This window comes from Acomys russatus, chromosome 11 (genome assembly GCF_903995435.1).
Source record: "Acomys russatus chromosome 11, mAcoRus1.1, whole genome shotgun sequence".
Taxonomy (NCBI): domain Eukaryota; kingdom Metazoa; phylum Chordata; class Mammalia; order Rodentia; family Muridae; genus Acomys; species Acomys russatus.
The window spans coordinates 35,754,976-35,776,399 of NC_067147.1; positions in this window are offsets into that span (position 1 = coordinate 35,754,976).

Sequence of the window (21,424 nt, forward strand, 5' to 3'; positions counted from 1 at the left end):
TGGGTCAGGAAAGCAATAAGGAAAGAAATGAAAGACTTTCTAGAATTCAATGGAAATGAAGGCACAACATACCCAAACTTATGGGACACAATGAAAGCAGTGCTAAAGGGAAAGTTCATAGCACTAAGTGCATTCACAAAGAAGTTGGAGCATTTTCAGACTAACAACTTAAAAGCACACCTAAAACAAAAAGAGGAGAAGATGGCAGGAAATAGTCAAACTCAGGGCTGACGTCAATAACATAGAAACAAAGAGAATAATACAAAGTATCCAATTAAACTAAGAGCTGGTTCTTTGAGAAAACCAAGAAGATCGATAAACCTCTAGCCAAATTAACTAAAGGAAGAGTATCTAAATTAAGAAAATCATAAATTGTTATTCAGTGTCTTGTGGGGTAGTATGGGTCCCACTGCCTATGGGTTGGTCAAGATTCTACTTCCCATGGTCTGGTCTAGGTGCTGCTTGCTTCCAGACAAGAAGGGGTAAACCTCAAGGTCAAAGGTCCCAAGGTCTTGTTTTTTTGTTTAGTGGCATCATAGACAGCTCAGGGAGAAGTCTGTTGCCTGGGTGCTAGGCCAGATTTCCTATCTACCAGGGGAGGGGGAAAATGAGTTTTAACACAAGAATATATATCCTAAGTCTAACAGATAGATATGACTCTATCGATATATGTGGTAAATTAGTTGAATAAGGTCTTCAAAAGCCTCAGAGACACTCAGAATATGGCATTTAAAGTTGCTCTTACAATCCTAAATTTCTTCGACAACAAGACAAGTTAACTCTTGACAATACCCAGCCAACCTCAAAGATGATGAGCATCAAACAATCTCCTTATGGAGATGGCTTCAAAGGTGGCAAACCAGCCATTTGGCAAAATGTCCTCGTTCCTGCCACAAACAGAATCTGCCTAAAATGGGCAACTTAGATGCAGGCAGAATCGACAGCCATACTCTGCCAAGTCAGGGTAAACAAGTCCTCAGTAGTTCCTGCCCTGCAAACAAGTCTGGCAGAGATATTAGGCCAGAAAACTGAAGATAAGGCTCCAACATTATAAAGTGTATTGGGTGACTGGTCAGGCAGTAAACTGTCTTAAGTTAATTTGTACATTTTGGAAGCTGCTAACCCACACTGCTGGTTCACACAGGAATTTAAGTTTTATTCCTTCTCAAGTCTCTGAGGGGCATTGAAGACAAGATAGTATAGATTTACAACCAAGCTTAGTTGATTAGGGGACAAGATCGTCTTGATTAAGATAAAGAAGTTAAGCTATTAGAATTGAGATAGGATAGATATTGAATCTCTTTTGGAAATTTAGACTCAACAAGACAGGAAAGACACTTACTTCAAATGGGATGAATGCAGATGTCAAAGTCACTATGAATGTAACATGTATAGAACTCATTATTCTCATGAGTGTCACATGGTTCTCCCTGCTGTATGTAGTTTGTTTTATACATGTGTAATAAAATAAAAGTATAAAAAAAGAAATGTTCAAGGTCACTACTAGTCATCAGGGAGTTGAAAATCCCAAAAGCCTCTGAGATTTCATCTCACCCCCATCAGAATGGCTAAAACACAAGTGCCAGCACATGCTTGCAAGGATGTGGAGAAAGGGTTACAGTCCTCCATTGGTGGTGAAAGTGAAAACTTGTACAACCACACAGGTAATCAATCTGGTGCTTTCTCAGAAAACTGGGTATAGAGATACCTCAAGAACCAGATATTTCCTGGGTATATACCCAAAAGATGTCCACAATACAACAAGAACATTTTCTGAACTTTGTTCACAGCAGATTTATTTGTAAAATCCATAAATTGGAAACAACCTAGATGTCCCTCAACCAATGAATAGATAAAGAAACTGTGGTACATTTACACAATGGGGTACTACTCCGCTATTAAAAACAAGGACATCTTGACTTTTGCAGGCAAATGGATATAACTAGAAAAGATCATCCTGAGTGAGGTAATCAAGACCCAGAAAGTCAGACATGGTGTGCACCCACCTATAAATGTATTTAAGCCATAGTACAGGATAAGCATACTACCATTCACAGACTCAAACAAGATAACTAAAAATGGGGGACTAAGGGAAGATACTTAAATCTCAATCACAAGTGAAAATGGAATAGACAACAGAACTGGTTAAAGAGAGGGAACAGCACAAGAGAATGAGCACAGAGAGAAATGAGGGTCAATATCAGACGTGGGGACAGTGGGGATGGGAGAACAGAGGGCTTGCAGAAAGAAGAGAAACCTTGGGTGGCAGCTTCTCTGTGATCAGCTGGAGAGCTATGACTGTGTAGGCTTCTGGGCAGACATGAGTGTACTATAGCTGAGACTTCTAGTAATAGGGGGTAGACATGACTTCTAGTGGAAAGAGGGGAACACCAACCCACCCACAAAAACTTTGACCTAAAACTTATCCTGCCTACAAGATATGCAGGGACAAAAATAAAAGCAGAGATTGAGGACCAGGCATTTATCCAACCCATGCCTGGCCCAACCTTAGACCTACCCCATGGAGACAGCCAACTCCTGACACTATTAATAATACTCTGCTATGCTTGCAGATGGGAGCCTAGCATAGCTAATGGAAACAGATGCAGAGACCCACAGTCAATCTTTGGGTGAGGCACAGGGAGTCTTGTGGAAGAGTGGAGGGAAGGATAGAAAGACTCAGAAGGGACAGGAGCTACATCATAAGATAATCAATAGAGTTATGATCGTTATTCAAGGCCCAGAGGGACCTGTGAAGACTGAAACTCCAAGCAAGGACCACGCATGGGTTGGATCTAGGCCCCCTAAACAGATGTAACTGAAGGGCAGCTCAGTCCTCATATGGGTCCCCTACTAAGGGGAAGAGGGGCTGACATGGCTTCTGTTGAATGCTTTTCAATCACTTTCCCCTGGCAGGGCTTCCTTGCGAGAACACAGAGGAAGAGGATGCACCCAATCCAGATGCAACTTGATATTCTGGGATGAGTGGGTGGGTGGGGCTTCTTTTCTCTGAGGAGCAGGGGTGGAGAATAGGGGAAAACAGGAGGTAGAGTTGGACTGGGGTAGAGAGGACACAGTGGGCTATGATGGAGATTTAAAGTGAATAGTTAATAAAATAAAGAAAGAAATTGATAACAATTTTAATAAAGCTGTGACATTGCTTGTTTGCTGAACCAAGAAAATATCCACTAATTCAGAGGTTAAACTATATGACAACAGTCTGTTCTCTGGGAGAGCTGCATGCTCCATCCTCGGCACTAAGCATATAGTGTATTCCCATGTGCTTCCCAAGCTGGCACTCCTGTTTTTCCCTTCAGTGCTATTTAGTTTATTTTTCATATTTTATTATCTGTCTGCATCGATTTTATAAATTACCTTTTGCTTCTATCCAAATTATAATTCTAATATGCCTAGATTGTATGACGAGTGTTCACATATCAGACTCACTAACATTTGAGTTTACAGTTACACTATGATCCAAGCTTTTCATCTGATTTACATTTTCAGTAATTATATAGTATAAATTGTTTAATTTTATTTCATTAAATATTTTACTGTTTTGTTATTAAAATGAACTTGCTTAAATTAAATTTCTTACGATTAATTTTGCCACACTATTAAGCGTATCTCTTAATACAGCATGAATATTATCATCCTATACAGAACCAACAATTTCATTTCAGGAGGAAAATACATTTTGAGAAAAACTTTTGGAAGGAAGGACCAAGGTAACTCCTGTTATCAGAGAGCTGGAGCATTGCCAAAATCTACCAGCTCTGCTCTTTTTACATGTGAGAATTTGCTATAAGGCTCAGCTTTGGCAGGGTGAGCAGATGAACACACATAATAATACCCTCAATGGATCTCTGATAATCCTTTGGGCACATATTGAAATTTCTTTAAAGCAACTAACTGTTTCTGGGATTTAAAATGCATAATACATTAAACTGAAAATACAGATATCTATTTGCTTAGTCAAAAGGACACTTAGTAAAGTTTCAGGAGAGGAAGTAGGGTCCAATGCCTTCAGCAAATCCTTAATGATAAGCTTCCACATATTAATATGTACTTCATATATATGTGTGTATATACATATATGTCACTTTATGTGATCTATGTGCTATTAATTGAATGACCTCATTCCAATAAAAGAATATTAGCTATATGTCAATTTAAATCACAGACTTCTTTTGGTTCAAGTCTTTGCTTTAACAATTGTATTACAATAGATGTGTAGGAATTACAGACATCAATCCATAATGGCACAGGACATAGGCTGTGCTTGTGTGAATAGTGATTCTGTTCTGTACCTTCAGCAGGCTACTCCATTTACTTCCCACAGTATGAGTGGAAGTTCTAGAAACTGACCTCTACAGGTTTTTTCCCTCATGATTCAGCTCTCCTGTCAGGAACGACGGTATGCACAGAAAAGGTACTAATCTGAATTCTTAACAAGCAAGTTGACTGTCACTTATAAACTCATAAAGCTTGAATAAATTATATGCAAAGAAGTAACTTTCATTATCATTATGCTTTCCTGGACCACTGAGACAATATGACCCAACCAATTACTCATACCAAGCATCAATTACATTTCCCCCTTAGGGATAAAGCAAGGTGGCATTGAAGATGATAGCTCACTAACTTGTTTATATAATTATATCCAGACACTGGAAGCTGATAGACTATAATTGAGACATAAATTTAATACATAGCATATCATCCATTTATTTTGACAACTCTTTCCTGAAATATATTTCTAGAGCAGAGCAGGAAAGAGAGAGAGAGTCCAACATTTATAAATGATAAAGGTCTCCTACCTGTGGCCAAGGGAAGCGCCCATTGCAGAAGTTGGCATTGCCTCAATGGTTCCTTACTCTCCTGTTACATGAATCATGGTAAGCTGGAACCCTTAAAGGACTGTTTATCACACAGGATTTTGATGTCTGGCAAAAAAATAAAATATAAAATCTTAAGAGATTTGATTTTTTGAAAGCATGTAGGTTTTTCTAAAAGTCTGCTGAGTATTCAGACATAGCCCTGAGAAGTCTTATGTGGATACTAAAGCTGACCTGTCCTGAGACCTCAGAGACCACTTGGGTCTGCCTGACAAAGGATGCCACCGGGGCACTGAGACTGTAGGATGGATTTTGGATAAAATTTATTAGATTTCTGTGCAGGCAACAAAAGAGATCAGCCTCTACCCTTTGACAGACAGTTGAGAGATCAACAGGCCAGGAGGACAATGGACACATGTCCTCTGACCCCCTCCCCAAAGCCAGTGTCATATACTCCTCTGTTCAGGATAAGAAGTCCCAAGAGCAAGACAGACCATGTTGTAAGCCCATCATTAGTAAAAGGGTGGTCCGGCTAAAGCTTGGAGCACAGGTTCAGAGACGTATGTCTAGCCTGAGAAGAAATGCTGAGATCCATGTCATCTTTCATTTCTCATTTTCAGGAACATTTCTTATTTTCCTAAACTGAGGAAACAGGACATTTGGAAGGATGGCTCACTTCCCAGCAGGCAGGTGGAAAGTTAGGTTTGCAATGTTCTCTGAAAACTTTTTATCTGACTGGCAATTCATAAGTACTTGATAAGCATTGATATAAGAGTGAAAATATGATTATACTAGGTACACAGAGTATCAGAAAGTTCTAAGTCTGTACTGAGTCTGGCCAAGCTTTACCTCATGCATCCCAGCAGATCCTTATACAGAGGAATACGTAAGATACAGTTCTTTTTTCAGGGGAAACTGTGAACCTTGTTGGATACATGTCTAGTGTGAAAGGATTTGCCTGGGAATTCCGTGTCCTTTGCCATCACCACCACCTGAGATACAAAGGAAATTACAACTTAAAAACTAAAGGGAAAAAAATCTTAACTCCTCTCTCTCTCTCTCTCTCTCTCTCTCTCTCTCTCTCTCTCTCTCTCTCTCTCTCTCTCTCTCATTCCACAACCATATATCTCATTCCACAACCATATATACACAAAGAAATTTTTACCTCCATTTGTTAATTATTATTATTAATGATACTGCTTTTCTTTTGAAATTAGTATTCATATATGAGATAGCATGATTTTGAAGATGACTTACATTATTGAACATGAAGGATGAAGGTTGTTAAGCAATAAAAGAACAATGTTTTGGTATAAGAGGCTTTGTCAGCAAAAGCCAAAGAAGGTTCCTGCAATCCAAATTAGCGTTTTTGGTTATAAAAGAAATAAATAAATGAAATAGCTAAATAGCTAAGACATTGAGTGACTACCTGGAAGGCAACAACTATTAGTTGTTCTTGGGAGCCATAGAGGCACCAACTTCACCAAATGAAAACTGATAGAGGAAAGGAACTGACTATGCGTCTAACCTTTACTGTTTAGATAGATCTCCAATACCCATGCAACAGCTGTGGCAAGTTCTTGATTAGACAATTATTAAGTGAAAAGCTTAGAAAATTATCACATCCCATCATATTCTATAATAGCATCTAGATGATTGTTATTCCCTAGTAAAAGAAACTTCCAAATACTGCATTAAACTGGGAACACTTACCACTTTGGGTTCATTGGAACCCGTGAACCTCTTGGTGCAGTACACAGTACTCTGACATGCATTCCTGCTTTTAAAAACAGTTAGGTAGGCCATCCTTCTAACCCGGCCTGTGGTGGTCTGACTCGGCTTCAGGAACAGGGCCCTGAGGGGTCCTGAGAGCGGCAGGCTCCATGGGTTCAGAGCCTTTTGTCAAAGTACTACACTTCCTGGCATTAAGACGTCATAGAACTGGGAGCATCTGATACAATGCTAGCTTTTTTAGCTTAAAGCTCAAGGGTAAGGTAAATGGTGAGGTACTTTGGACTAGCTTTGGCCATTGCACCAGGCTGTGAGGCTGTAAGCCTCTCAGGCTAATTGTCTAAAATACCAGTATGTAGGTTCCATATTTAACTGCACATGGGGAGACGTAAGTGATCACCTTGTAGTCTTTAAACTCTTGGTCTCTTCCCTAAGGCCAGGTCCACATCTTGCCTTCCAGTCAATAAGCTGCCCTTCTGGCGTGGTGTGTGAGGCTGGTAAAATGGAGTCAGTCACCAACCTCTGTGTCCTGTCTTGGCTGGGTCTATTATAGAAGAAGCTTTACTCTGAGGCCCGGAGAACCTTTATTCCCTTTTCTCCCTGAAGAAGGAAATTCAACTGGGGAAAACACTATTTTCTGCAGCATGAGAAGAAGAAAATAAAAATCTCCTGCCCAACAACAACAACAGCAATGGCCCTCATATGCCCACAACGAGTGACTCTTGTTGGAGTAGTAGTGTGTCACTAGCAGATGGGCTTTGAGGATTCAAAAGCTCAAGCCAGGCCCAGTGGTTCAGTCTTCCTTCCTGCTGCCTACCAATTAAGATGTAGACTCTCAGATCCTCTTCCAGTACCATAGCTGCCTGCACACCTCCATGTTTCCCTCCATGACAATTATGGACTAAGTCTCTGAAACTGTAAACCTGCCCCAATGAAATGTTTTCCTTTATAAGGGTTGCCATGTTCGTGTTGTCTATTTGCAGCAATAAAACCCTGAAACATGGCCTCTAAGTCGAATCAAAAGCCTAAGTCACATTTTCAAGAGCTTGTCTGTCACTGGTGCAGAATGTACTTGGTTCTCTTTTAATAAGTTCCCTTAATAGCTGATGGCAGCCATCAGCTCTACTGTATATAAGTTGAAGGGGCAGGATATGGGAAAGGAACAGAGGAGGACAGACTGTCAGAGTTATATCAGTGCTACACAGAACACTTTGGAGCCCTAATTCAAGCAAACCAACCCTAAAAGTTGTTTTTGCAGAGACTGGAATTTACTCACAGATTGGATGAAGAATGGTGCTAAGGAATCCATTTTTGTTGGGTATAGAAATGTTATTATGGTTACATTTCAAGTTTTTAATCTCTTCAAAATACACTGTAGTATTAAGAAGGAAAACACTGTGTGTGTAGGCATACTTTGACTGCTTCCAGGCATGGAGATTCAAGAAGTTAAAGAGTTATCCAGACTAAGGATATGAATTGTTGCGTCTGGTGGTAGGAATTACTGGCATATTAAAATATCTTCTACTTTTGTACATCTATGATGTTTTTTTACTTATAGGAAGTTATAATAGAGTCTGGGGTCAACTCTAAGCCACACTGAACCCCTGTCAACATAAACAAGCCTGTGTGAGTCTGAATTTCAGCATACTTAGCCTGAATCTTAGCCCATCTGAGAAACAGGTGTGTTTGTGGTCAGGATCTATGAAATCATGTATTATCTTGATTCACTAGGACTTAGAATATTTCTAGCAAATCAGGTTATCAGCTGTACCCTGGCTCACCCTGGAATTTGAATATTTTCGCCAATTTGCAAAGTGAATAAAAATCACAAGGTAACTGCATCTACCAGGAACTCTTAGGAGATCTCGGTCATTACAAGTTCAGAACACAGGACAGGGAGCAAGATGAAGCCACCAGCATCCTCCTTATGAAACTGTCTTTAGAGAAATTACAAAAATCCCAGTCAATTCTCATTGCACTGATGGTGGGATATGTGAATAATGGATGGCTGGGTACTGGGATGAGTGTTATAATAATGATCAATGCAACTCGCAACATATCTGCAATAAAGGGGGTTTATTGTGGGAAAGGGGAGGGGAGAAAGAGGGCAGTAAGTGAGAGAGGAGGGAACTCATGACACAGAGGGAAAGAGAATAAGAGACAGACTAAAATGAAAGAAATCAAGGCCCATGGAGGGGAAGAAAGAGAGGGGGAAAGGAGAGGGAGGGAGAAGGAGAGAGAGAAAGAAGGAGGGAGGGACCAAGGGGAGGAGGGAGAGAGAGTGCTGGGGAAGCAAAGTACCTTGAGATGGCAGCAGGTGATGACTTAAGAGGTTGCTAGGGCCCTGAAAGGCGGGCTAATTGGCCTGCCTGTATGCTAACAATGAGAATCCACTTATTTGCTAAGAATAGAACCCACAGCTGCTTAGAGATATTGGAGGCAATGCTGATTTCTTTGAAAAGCACTTTCCTTCACAAAAGCACAAGACACCAACAAAAGCTGGTCTGAACTTCTCTGGGCTTCTTTCATCAGGTGCAATTGAACCATCACAAGAGGAATCAGGATTTCTAGTGGTAGCGCTCATGTTAATATGCTTTTCTTTTCTCTCTGCGACAGAATACAGACGTCTTACTTGCTTTTCTTGTTTCTGCGCCCAAATGCCTGACAAGAAGTCAGAAGGAAGAGTTATCTTTCGCACATGTTGAGGAAGATTTACAGTCCAGCACACACAAGAGGACAGGCAGGGTGGTAGGAAGGTGATGATGAGGCTGGCCACCAGGAAGGAGAGAGAAATGCTGAAGCGCCCACCGATTTCGCTTTTTCATTCATTCCTGACTCTAAACCTCCCAGTGATAGAGGATGCCATCCACATTAAAAGCAGATCTAACCTGTGGCATTAACCCTTTCAGAAAACACTCTCATAAACACACCCAGGAGTGTAATGACCTCACTGACTCTAAATATCAAGTTGATGATAATGAAGATTACCTATCCCAACAGAATGGATCCATCTTTCTCTGATATGACATTTTGAGTTTTGATGTTAATTTAAAGGCTTTTTGTAAATAAAACTAGTATTTAAGTTGCTGATGGCTCAGTAGATTGTCCTCTATAGAGTGGGTGGCCCTTGGCCTATGAGTTGCATGTCTGAGTAGAACAGAAAAAAAGTTAGCTTCCTCAAGCAAGAGGGAATTCTCTGGTGATGGACCTTCAGGCATTGCACCATTACATTCCTAGGAGCTTCATTTGACTAACTACATGGCAAATTTTCTATTTCTCAATGTTTTCACACTAACTTGAGTCTATTCCTTGTACTAAGCCATGTGGAGTAATATGTCAAATATATTATAAATGCTAAGTAAACATGATAAACACTGAATAAATCAAATATATTTAAAAGTTTGGCCTCCTGAAATGTACAATTATACACTCTTAGAGAATTAAATGGCCTTTTAAAAAATAAAGTTGTGATTGCTGGGTGTGCCGGCACACACCTTAACCTCATTACTCAGCAGTCAGATGTAGGTGTATCTCGGAATTTGAAAGTCAGCCAGAGCTATTTTCTGTGATTAAAATGAACCAACACCATAAAGCAGGTAAGCTATAGGAGAAAGGTATTTTCTGGCTCATGGATCTTATTTAAGCTCCAGAGTCCACATGTAATGAATGATGATATTCTTGTTGGCCAGCCAAGCCTCACAACCGTGCACAGCAAAATATAGCGATGGACAGAAAGCCTGGCTGCTGTGACTTTTATCTCCAAGTCTTTCTGAGATAGCTCATTAATGCACTAGTAATGTGAATGGGTTAGTCCATTCATGAAAGCAGTGGGTAGCCAATAATAATAACCCGTTACTTAGAAACCACATCCCTTACAGTTTTACAATGGAAAATGCATCGCAATGCATTTTGGAAGAGGAAATCTGAGTATAAAACACAGAAATGTGTTTCTCCCACTAAATATTTGCAGGTTGCCCTTTATTGTTTTTATTTTTTTGAATTTTTTATTAATTTGTTCATATTACATCTCAGTGGTTTTCCCATCCCTTGTATCCTCCCATTCCTCCCTCCCTCCCATTTCCCCCTTACTCCCCTCCCCTATGACTATGACTGAGGAGGACTTCCTCTCCCTGTATATGCTCATAGGGTATCAAGTCTCTTCTTGGTAGCCTGCTATCCTTCCTCTGAGTGCCACCAGGTCTCCCCATCCAGGGGTCGTGGTCAAATATGAGGCACCAGAGTACATGTGAAAGTCATACCGCACTCTCCTCTCAACTGTGGAGAATGTCCTGTCCATTGGCTAGATATGGGTAGGGTTTTGATGTTTACAGCCTGTATTGTCCTAAGCTGGTGTCATAGTTTGAGTGGGATCCTTGGACCCAAATCTGTTTATCATAATGTTCTTCTTGTAGGTTTCCAGAACCCTCTGGATCCTTCTACTTTGTCAGTCTCCCATGCTTCTTTCATCTAGAGTCCCAATAGGATGTCCTCCCCTCTGTCCCAGTTTCCTAGTAAGTGAAGACTTTCATGGGACATGCCCCTTGGGCTTGTATGCTGATATAGGTGAGTATATACCATTTGAACACTCCTTCATTGCTGGTGGGAATGCAAACTAGTACAGCCACTTTGGAAATCTATCTGATGCTATCTCAGAAAATTGGGAATATGGCTTCCTCAAGACCCAGCTATTCTACTCCTTGGAATATACCCAGAAGATGCTCCAGCACACAACAAGAAAATTTGTTCAACCATGTTCATAGCAGCCTTATTCATAATAGCCAGAACATGGAACCAGCCTAGGCGTCCCTCAGTAGAAGAATGGATAAAGAAACTGTGGTACATTTACACTATGGAATACTACTCAGCTATTAAAAACAAGGAATTCCAGAAATTTGTGGGCAAATGGATTGAACGAGGAATGATCATAATGAGTGAGCTAACCCAGAAGCAGGTTGCCCTTTATGTATCCTGTTGCTTCTTCTGCTCTGGGGAACCTTGATACCAAAAAGAAAGCTGAATAGTTCATGGCTTCAAAAGCTTGTCTTTTCCACTTTCCAAAATTGCATGCTTCAAATAGACACTACACACTGTCCTGTGGTATATTCCAGCATTTGGTTTTGTGTGAAAAACATGGGATAACGTCATGCCCACAGTGCAGCTTCTGGGGCGAAGCCAGTTGTCCCAATAGCATATCCTCCTCTCCAGCCACCCTTCATGGACAATTGTGAATTTAGTTTATTCCTAAGTAATAAGAGTCTTGCTTTTTTTTTTTTTAAACAATAAGTCAATCTCCAAACCAAGAAATAGAAATCTGACCTTGAATGTAACCTCCATTACTTTATGAGAAATCCTTAGGCAAGTTAAATCTCTCCGTCTCAGTTTCTTCTGTAAAATAAACATCAATAAAATTTGTTTTTGAGGTTTATTGGTAGAATAAAAACAAAATTACAGCAAATCAGGATGAAGGGCATATTGTTACAAAGCAATAGAACTGCATGGCTGATCATAATGCCTGCACAGAAGGGATGGGACAGAAAGTGCTGACCTAAGTAACTTTGGCATTTATAAAATTAAGAGCAAAGGACCTGCGCCTAATCATCATGCACTGAATGATAACTGTTCCATGCAGTTGTGTCTGCAAATATTTTAACCCCAGCATACAGGGACTGAACAATTAAATTTTTGCAGATAAGCAATAACAGAAGAATGACCTACATAATAATGGAACAAAATCAGAGACGTGAGTGTGAACTGATGCTTAGATAAATACACACACACACACACACACACACACACACACACACACACATCTTAGATTAGATAGATAGATAGATAGATAGATAGATAGATAGATAGATAGATAGATAGATAGATAGATAGATAATAGATAGATAGATAGATAGATAGATAGATAGATAGATAGATAGATAGATAGATAAGTTAGATTAGATGTATACACATAGATGCATATGTACAGAAATGGTTTCAGATATATGGATACCCAGAAGTTAGATCACATACAGATACCTCCTACCTTTCTCTGTCAGTTAATAGAGCCTGGAAACAAGAGACACAAGTAACACAAAGCTTGTGAGACCCAAAGTTTATGTACTACTAAAAGTAGACAGGGACGTCTAGCAAAGTGATAGACGCTAAGATTAAAGCAAAACTCACAAACTGAGTCTGGAGCATGGTGTGGTTTAAAGAAGTAAGACATGATCAAACAAACAAAACCAAAGCAAAGAAAAAAAAAGAGAAAAGAAAGGAAGATGAGAAGGAAGGAAAGAAGGGAGGAAGGGAAGGAAATCACCTAGAGACAGGTGTATGACAAGGGGTCAAATCCTACAGAGTTTTTAAGGTTAAAATAATTTATAGTCCAGTAGTGATATTATGTTAAATCTCAAAGTTTAAAGTAAAAATATAATGAACGTTCGGTATCAGTCCTTGTATTTAAGCCAACATGCACAAATGACTCACTGAACTTTTAAGTAAATGTTCATAAAGGGAACAAATTTTCAATTCTGAAAAGTTGCAATAGCTTTACAGACTCAACTACAACTGCTCACCTCTTAATGTGGCACTGTGCCAACATTTGCCTCTCAGGCTGCAGAAGAGAAAGAAGGCTGACTCTCCAAGAGGAAACTCGGCAGGCTACTTCAGTCTGAGATCAACACAGTAGTGAGAAGCTATATTGGCTACATTTGTACTGTGATATGCTGTCATGAACAGGAGGCCATGCCAAGGCCTTCTTACTGCTACATTTTTAGTTTGGAAAATTTTATAGACTCTGTTTTCACACACGTTCTAAGGCCTTTGGAGTTTTGGCTTGAGCGTATGCATTTTAAGTGACACAGCTACACCCATTCTATGTGGTCCAAATTATGAGTTAAAATTAATTGATTTACGGGAAATGGTCAGCAGAGAAGTTAGCAAGCAGAGCAAGTTTCTGTGTTGGGCAAATTTGCATTACTGTAATATTCAAGTCATCTTGAGAGGGGAGAGGTTAGTTTGTGCTTTCATTTTTGAAAGGTTCAGTCAGCCAATTAATTACTCCTACTTTAGGGACTTATACAAGACATAAAACTATAGCGAAAGCAAGTGATATGGGAAACTACTCACCTCATAGTGATCAGGAGGTGAAGTGTGGAGAAGAGATGTCCTCATAGCATCTTCAAAGGCTTATCCCAGGTACGTAACTTCATCTTTGCAGGCTTCACTTTCTAAAGGTTCTACCATCTTCTAGTGTCTCCATGTTACCATGTTAGGGGATCCTCAACACATGGGCCTGTTGTGAACACTTCAAACCAAGGCAGTACTTAATGCGAAGCAGCTGGTATCCATCTCTTGAGAAGCCTGCAAATTCTTTGCAGGTGAAGCTTCTGTCCTTTCACATCTCCTCACGGGGATATGTGGGGGGAAATGAGGACCCAAGATAGCAGCAGAAGCATCCATGACACTTCCGAAACGAGAAGCAGTAGGCTTGGGGCTACTCACACCAAGCCACGGGCACAGCTATGGAGTGTCCTTTTGCCTTGCACACAGCTTGCTTTCTCAAACCTCTTAGTTTCTGAGTCGAACGCCTTGGTATAAATTCGTCTGATTTTCCACATCCGGGTACTGCAAATCTCCTGAAGCCTTTAAAAAAAAAAATAATGACAATATACATTTATAGGTGCAGCTGAGTTCAAATAACATATATAGATGACCTAATTTTCTTCTCAAAACAGCTATATGACAAGAAGGATATATAAATAACAATGCTTCATTTTACACAACAAAAAAATAATGCTACTTGCATATAGCCAAGGAACAAAACCATAAATTTAGATCATCTGAAATTTGTCCTTAGAAACCTGATTTTTTTTTCCTATCAAATTAGGACCTATCATTGAATGAGCAAAAAGGATTGCCTTATCCTCATGGTGGACCTTACGTTGGAGGAAAGAGAAACAACACAGAGCGCTCCCTCACCCTTGATGATTGGCTGGCTTCTGGAACTCTGACAGCCAAGTTTAGAAGCTAAAGAACAGAAAAAAAAAATGCTTTTCGTTTGGATGCTTTCTTTCTTGTTATCAAATAAATTTCAAAAAATGCAATTTTTTTTTTTCACGAAATCGGGCATTCTGAGTTAAGTTGGTGTCCTCATTGTGGGGCTTTGTCTTTTCCAGCATGAAGAACCAGAGGATACTAATGCAGTTATGCCGTTTTCTTTGTGATGAGCAGGACCACTGGGCTCGGTTGAGGATGAGCAGCACCAGTGAGCACATACCAGAGAGCGATCTGTCAGCAAAGTGATTAAGTTACCTGATGGAAATGAAGAAACAGAGAAAGGAGCAGGGAAGCCGTTGTCCAGCTAAACACAGTTCAACAATTGCTGGGCCCAGAGAATAGTCAGAGTGGTAGCGGGAAGCCATCGCAACAGCCGTATGCATTGCAGGATGAACCGAGGCCCCTATCAGACTCACTCTAAGCAGAGTTCTCTCTATAGCGATCACGCTATGAAAAGATACAAGCTAATAAAGAAATAAGAAGGAATCTGTTTCCTGAAGGAGTCAATAACAAAGCAACCTGTGTTCTCAAAAATATGCACACACTCCACTGATATTTTAGTGCAAGCTTAAGTATAGACAAGGGAAGTTAGTCTGCCCACTAAATTTTTTTCAAAGGTTCATGCAAGGTTCATTCACTATAAAGTTGTAGAAGATGGTTAGTCCTATAATTTTTCCCTAGATATCATTCCATGAAAATAATGTAACAAGTTTTAATTAGGAGAAAAATCATACATATTAATAAATGAAAGGTATGTAGAGAGAAGAAAGTAGAATTTTTAACAGTCATTATTTGCAGTGTTTGGTTACTCACTGAGTTATTTTTGGCACCTCATTTTCTTTAAATGCATAATGCATTTGTCTGTCTCTAGAATTTTTTTTTTTAATTACAGAGACAAAAAGAGTGAATTGCCTCATTTTACACTCACCCAGCCAGTGCTGACACACAATGGGGGTCACACACATGTCTGTCACCTTAATTCACTCCATCCACTTCCCACCAGCATGAGCTTCCTCCTTCTTTCATTGTTCGGGACTTTGAAGATGAGCACATTTGGGAGAATGTATTTCCTCCCAGGTCTTAGACCAATATTCTATTATTCTCGTGTGGTAATGGAAGATCATTACAAAAACGCTCCGTGTTCTGAGTCTCATTCACCTCACACGGTTGAATCACACCGCTGGAAGAACGTGAGTCAGTCATCAGACTTAACTTGCCTGCTTTAGTCCTACTTCCGCTGCCTCCTGCTTCAGGGGAGGCTGGGAAGCCAGCAGGTCTGGTTTGCTGCCACTCTTCTGCTAATCCTAATGACGGCAGCCTTCAGCAGAGGAACTCAGGGGAGCAGCTTGCATTACCGCAGTGTGCTCTTGCTGGGAAATGAGGGAAAGCGCTCTTGTTCATTGAATCTTGAGGTGATATGATAAGTAGCTCATTTCTGTTCTTTATCATTTAAAGCCGTGGTTCTCAACCTCCTCAATGCTGAGACCCTTTAAACAGAGTTCTTCGTGTTGTGGCGACCCCCAACCATAAAATTATTTTTGGTGCTGCTTCATAACTGTAATTTTACTAACTGCTGTGAATCATAATACAAACATCTGTGTTTTCTGATGGTCTTAGGTGATCCCTGTGAAAAGGTAGTTTGACTCCCCAAAGGGGTTATGACCCACAGGTTGAGAATAACTGATTTAAAGATATTAAATTATTAAAGAGATATATTGCTATATAATATATAATATATTGTTATGTATAATTAAATAATACATAATATAGAATTAAATAATTATGTTATATAGTTATATTAATAATATAATATATACAATATGTTATATACATATATATTTATAATGTATTATAGATTATATAATATATAGCTCTTTGATATTATAAATAATGATATAAATTATATAATATTTATGCAATTTAATAATGTATAATCTCATAATTTATATAAGATTTAAAGATAATAATCAAATATAATTCATAACACTTGGCTAGATCCTGAAGCAAATGTCATCAGATATAAACGTCTCTCACAAAAACACATTCTTCCCCATCCCTGTACTTCAAACATGTTTCCATCAGTAATGTTTTTTGTTGCTTTCATTTCTTCCATTTCTAACAGTAGAAATGCCAAGTGCCAGATGCCAAGTGTTTTACATCTTTTTTCCCTCCATAAGAAGCTCAAATACAAGGGACTTGGATTCAAAGCTTAACAACCTGTAACCTCACTCTTGTTTTCACCGGAGCTTTCTAAGTAGTGGTGTGCATGCAGTCCAGAAGTGTGTGTGACATATATACTCCCACCACCCTCCAGACACTTCTCCCCCTCACAATTCTACTATATATTCATTGTCCTATTACTTTTGAGTATGTACTACACAAAAAGTGAATTGTTGGCTTTCCATTACAAAATGATTCTGGTTTCGCCCCCTCCCACTCCACTCCTGTTTGTGTGTGTGTGTGTGTGTGTGTGTGTGTGTCTGTGTCTGTGTATGTGTGTGTGTGTCTGTGTGTGTGTGTGTGTGTGTGTGTGTGTGTGTGTGCCTATGCACATAAGTGTTTTCTTCTTTATCATTGTCTCCTTTTCATTCTCACTCCCCTTGCTGGTCCCTTCAGTACTGAGTGAGGCACAAGCTACAAGGTCACGCCTGGGGCTCAGGCCTGGAGCTGTGACCTCTGTTCTTTCCTGTCTCCCTTCCCCTATGCCCTTCCTTCTCAGCCTTTGCCCAGTTGGTACCTCCTTAATCTTTTCTTGCAGGAGATATTACTCATCATTCTGGTCACGAGCCTTTTCTCCAGGCCATAGCTTCTCTCACTGGCTTCATCTTTTATTTCAGTGTCACCTGTCATCTCCTTGTTTCTAATGCCCATGATGCAAATGGTTTCCCCTCCTATGTGAGCACCTGCATTTCTCTAAACACGGGGTCTTATTCTTGACCTCAGTAACTATCAGCTATGAGAGCTCTCTTCAGCTCCTTCGTGTGGAAAACAGAGATATCATTTAATCCTGCAGAGGGTGTTGCTTAAGTTTAATGGAAAGAATGTGCGTGATGTACTTAGCAGTATCTGATGATTTTACAAAATTTTGTTATGTTTTTTTTTATTACTTCAGTGTGTATTCAAAAGACAAATTTTGAAAGGGAATAATTTCAATAAAAAATGCAAAGTTTTAATTAATTTCCTCTATATATTACCAGTCAAGAAATCAGGGGGGGAAAAGTCAACAAACACAAAAGAATACATCTCTAGCTCAGTATGGATAGTTGGAAGGTCATTTAACAACAATTACTTACAAAATCAGGAAGCATCAAGAAAAACAAAAGCCCCGCAGTGACCCAGGGCCAGAAATAACAAGGAGCCATCATTCAAGACCCTTGAAAAATGAAGAACTGGACAGTGACAAGGTAGCAGATGGGACATCATGCATGTGGGCCACCTGGAAGGAGCAATGACTGTGGCTGAAGGACCACGCCCAGTTTCTGGGACTATCTAAGGTCAGTTCACAAGCTCTCCGTGTTCTACAAATTAGCAGGCTGAGTATCCTGACTGGGCAAAGTCAGCAAAAAAAAGGGTCCACTTCCTAAGGTATCAACCAGGGATAGAAATCTTGATTTGCAGCTGAGTCTTTAAACACAAGATAGTGTTTGTAAGGTAACGTAACTCCAGAGTTTCTTATCATCTCAGAGTTGATACCCACATTTAAGTCTAAGTAGGTGCTCCTCTATTCCAGGAACTCCCTATAAATTCACATGACCTAAGTTTACAGCTGTAATTGCCTTTATATTTACATATTTATTATGCCTATTCAAAGAGTGTTCATTAATTAGATGATGATATTGTAACTGTCAACCCTTACCATTTAATACACACGGAAGATTAGAAATGAAATATTATATGCCAAATGGCTTCAATTAGCCCCTCTGAAATCCCTTGGGCTCTCGGCTCCTATTTTCAATTGAAGCCACTATTTTATGAGAGATAAATCTCTGAGGAAAATATGCATATTTTAAATGTTTATTTCACATAGAGCCAATTGTGAAAAACGAACGGTTTCTATTTGAAAAAGAATAACTGAAGGTAGGTGTGGAGGATTACACCTGTCATCCTCGCCCTGACAGCAGAAACAGGAGGATGCTGAGCTCCAGACGAGCCTGGGTTACTTTCTCTTACTCTGTCTCAAAATACCTCCCATGTGGGTTAAGATGGGATCAGATTTTCTTCTCTCCACTCATCATGGATAAAGAATCTAAAGAGGAATTTTTGATGCAGGCTTTTGCTCATATATATAGCTACTACTTAGCAATTGCCACAAAAAAATGCTTCATTTTCCCACATTATATTTCAATTTTGATTTTCTTGCGCTCCTCAAAAATGACTCAGTCAAGTTTGGAGAGGTTTGGCAAGTAAGAAATATACCAAATACACTCTTAATATTTTGAAATTCCTTGTCATGAAGGTTTTTAATGAGCTGTGCGGCTAACTTTCTGATGGATTCAGCCCCCAACTTGCAGAGCTCATTTCCTCACAGAAGGCTGATTTGCTTATCAAACTCTATCAGAACTGGTGTGTTTAGCTTCTATTGCTTCTGTATTGGATTGAAATACAGCACAGACTCATTTTTATGACTGCGCAATAATGATAACAATAACAATCTACAGAAACAGCACTAAAATAAGAAGTGTTTTATTGGAATCCCTGAAACAGTTTGGTGCAGAATTGGGCAATTCCATGCAGACGCTGGAAACATGAGGCTCACACATCACTGTCAGGTTCTCCAAAGGGGGAGACAAAGCTCTTTTGAGAAAAGAGGCCCATGAGTATGCAACATTAAACACATTGAGAACAGATATCGATGTGAGACAGCTCCTCCATGTTGGCACTGAACAATAGGATACGTGTCCATCATATAGATCATCAAAGGGAATGCTGACACAGCCAGCACAACTGAGGCTGTCAAGTTATTTGAAGCTGAAAGGTTTTATGAGAGGGCCAGATGTTTCATGATGAATAATTCCAAACAAAAGAGCCCAAAATATTTCAAGTTAGTATTATAAAATTAGAGTCTCTCCTCCTTCTGCTCCTTCCCCTTCTCCTACAAGTTTCAGACCAGCATAGCTGTCTTTTTTTCTATATTCTATTAATTTATTTATATTGCATCTCAATTGTTATCCTGTTCCTTGTATCATCCCATTCCTCTCCCCCTGCAGCCTTCCCTCTAGTCCCCTCTCCTATGACTGTGACTGAAGGAACCCTCCTCCCCCTGTCTTTTAAACGTTTTTATTTGTTTAATCACTTTACAGTCTGATCCCAGCCCCACCTTCCTCTCTTCCTAACCCCGCTCTCAGGCCCCCCATTGCCTCTTCTCCTTCCTTTTCAGAGAAGGGGAGGCTCCTAAGGGGTACCCCTTCATGAGGGGATGCTATAAGGTGTTGAGTCTCTGTGAATAATATTTTACCTTGTGACACAGACCAGGCCTTCACAATTAGGACACAGAGTGTCTGCTGACAATTTGCTCTAATCTGGAAGAATGAAATACTGGATTCTCAAATATTACAATCTGCCCCATTCACTCTATTAAATCTCCTAAGGTAGCGCTTTTTAAAACAATTGCAAGAGGAACCTCCAGAAAAAGCAGAAATTCATCTTCTTTGTAACCACCCAGTAAAATGTTACTGATTATTTAGCACGAGCAATTCTCTCTAAACACTTTGAGAACTTTTAACATTAGGTTGTATAATCCTGAGTTGGAAGTCTGTGTCTAAACAAGAGGAGAACTGGGGATTAAAGGTTTACATCATCAGTAGCTTGATTAAACTAAGATATAAAATATGTATTATACTGTACTCTATTGATTTTGCTCCAAAAGAAGTCTATTATTATTTATGAAGGTAGATTGTTTTCTCTGACCCTCAGTATTGTAGTTTAGTGGCTTTGAAGCAGAAAATACATCATCATAGGAAAACAGCAGCCAGTCCTGCCTGATGAAGTATAAGACAGAAAAAGACATGAGTATCCATATTTTAGTTTTTATATTTGTAAATGGAAAGATTAGTTGGGACATTGTAAAAGGAATGCTAGGAGGAAAAATGCTTATCATACTGCCAACTAGGTTGTCTGGTCCATAAATGCCTCACTCTGACTAAGGTGAGAGTGACTTACTTCCCTGCAGCTTTCTCGCCTGGCTAGTGATTAATGGTCTCCATATAAATGAGAGGAAAGGAGAAACCTGTTGCCTTGGCACCAGCTTGCCCACACTACCACATTGATATGAGGGTTTTAGACTCCTTTAAATTGTGTGGATTTAGTTCAGCTTCTTCATTACTATTTGTCTAAACATTAGTCCTGGTCCTGACCATGGGTCTCAGAGCTTCTGTAGCACTACAACAGTGAACATAGTTTCAAGTTTACTTACATACAAATTCCTAGTAATAATATGTGACCTAAGATGTATCATGGAAAACCTAACCACTACATCCTCTCTCTCTCTTTCTCTTCTCTCTATCTCTTCTTCTCTTTGACGTCTATGCTTCCACGAAAAAAATCTAGATCCAGTATATAAAATAAAATATGACACATCTAAGTATACTTTATTTTAACATGATGACCTCTAGAAACATTCATCTTCCTGCAAATAACATAACTGTGTTCTTCATGGCTTAATGGAATTCCACTGTGAACATGTACCCATGAGTGTGTGTGTGTGTGTGTGTGTGTGTGTGTGTGTGTGTGTGTGTAATATTTTCTGTATCATCTGTTGATACTATAAGAAACAGTAGTGGAAGGATATGACTAATATATATTATATA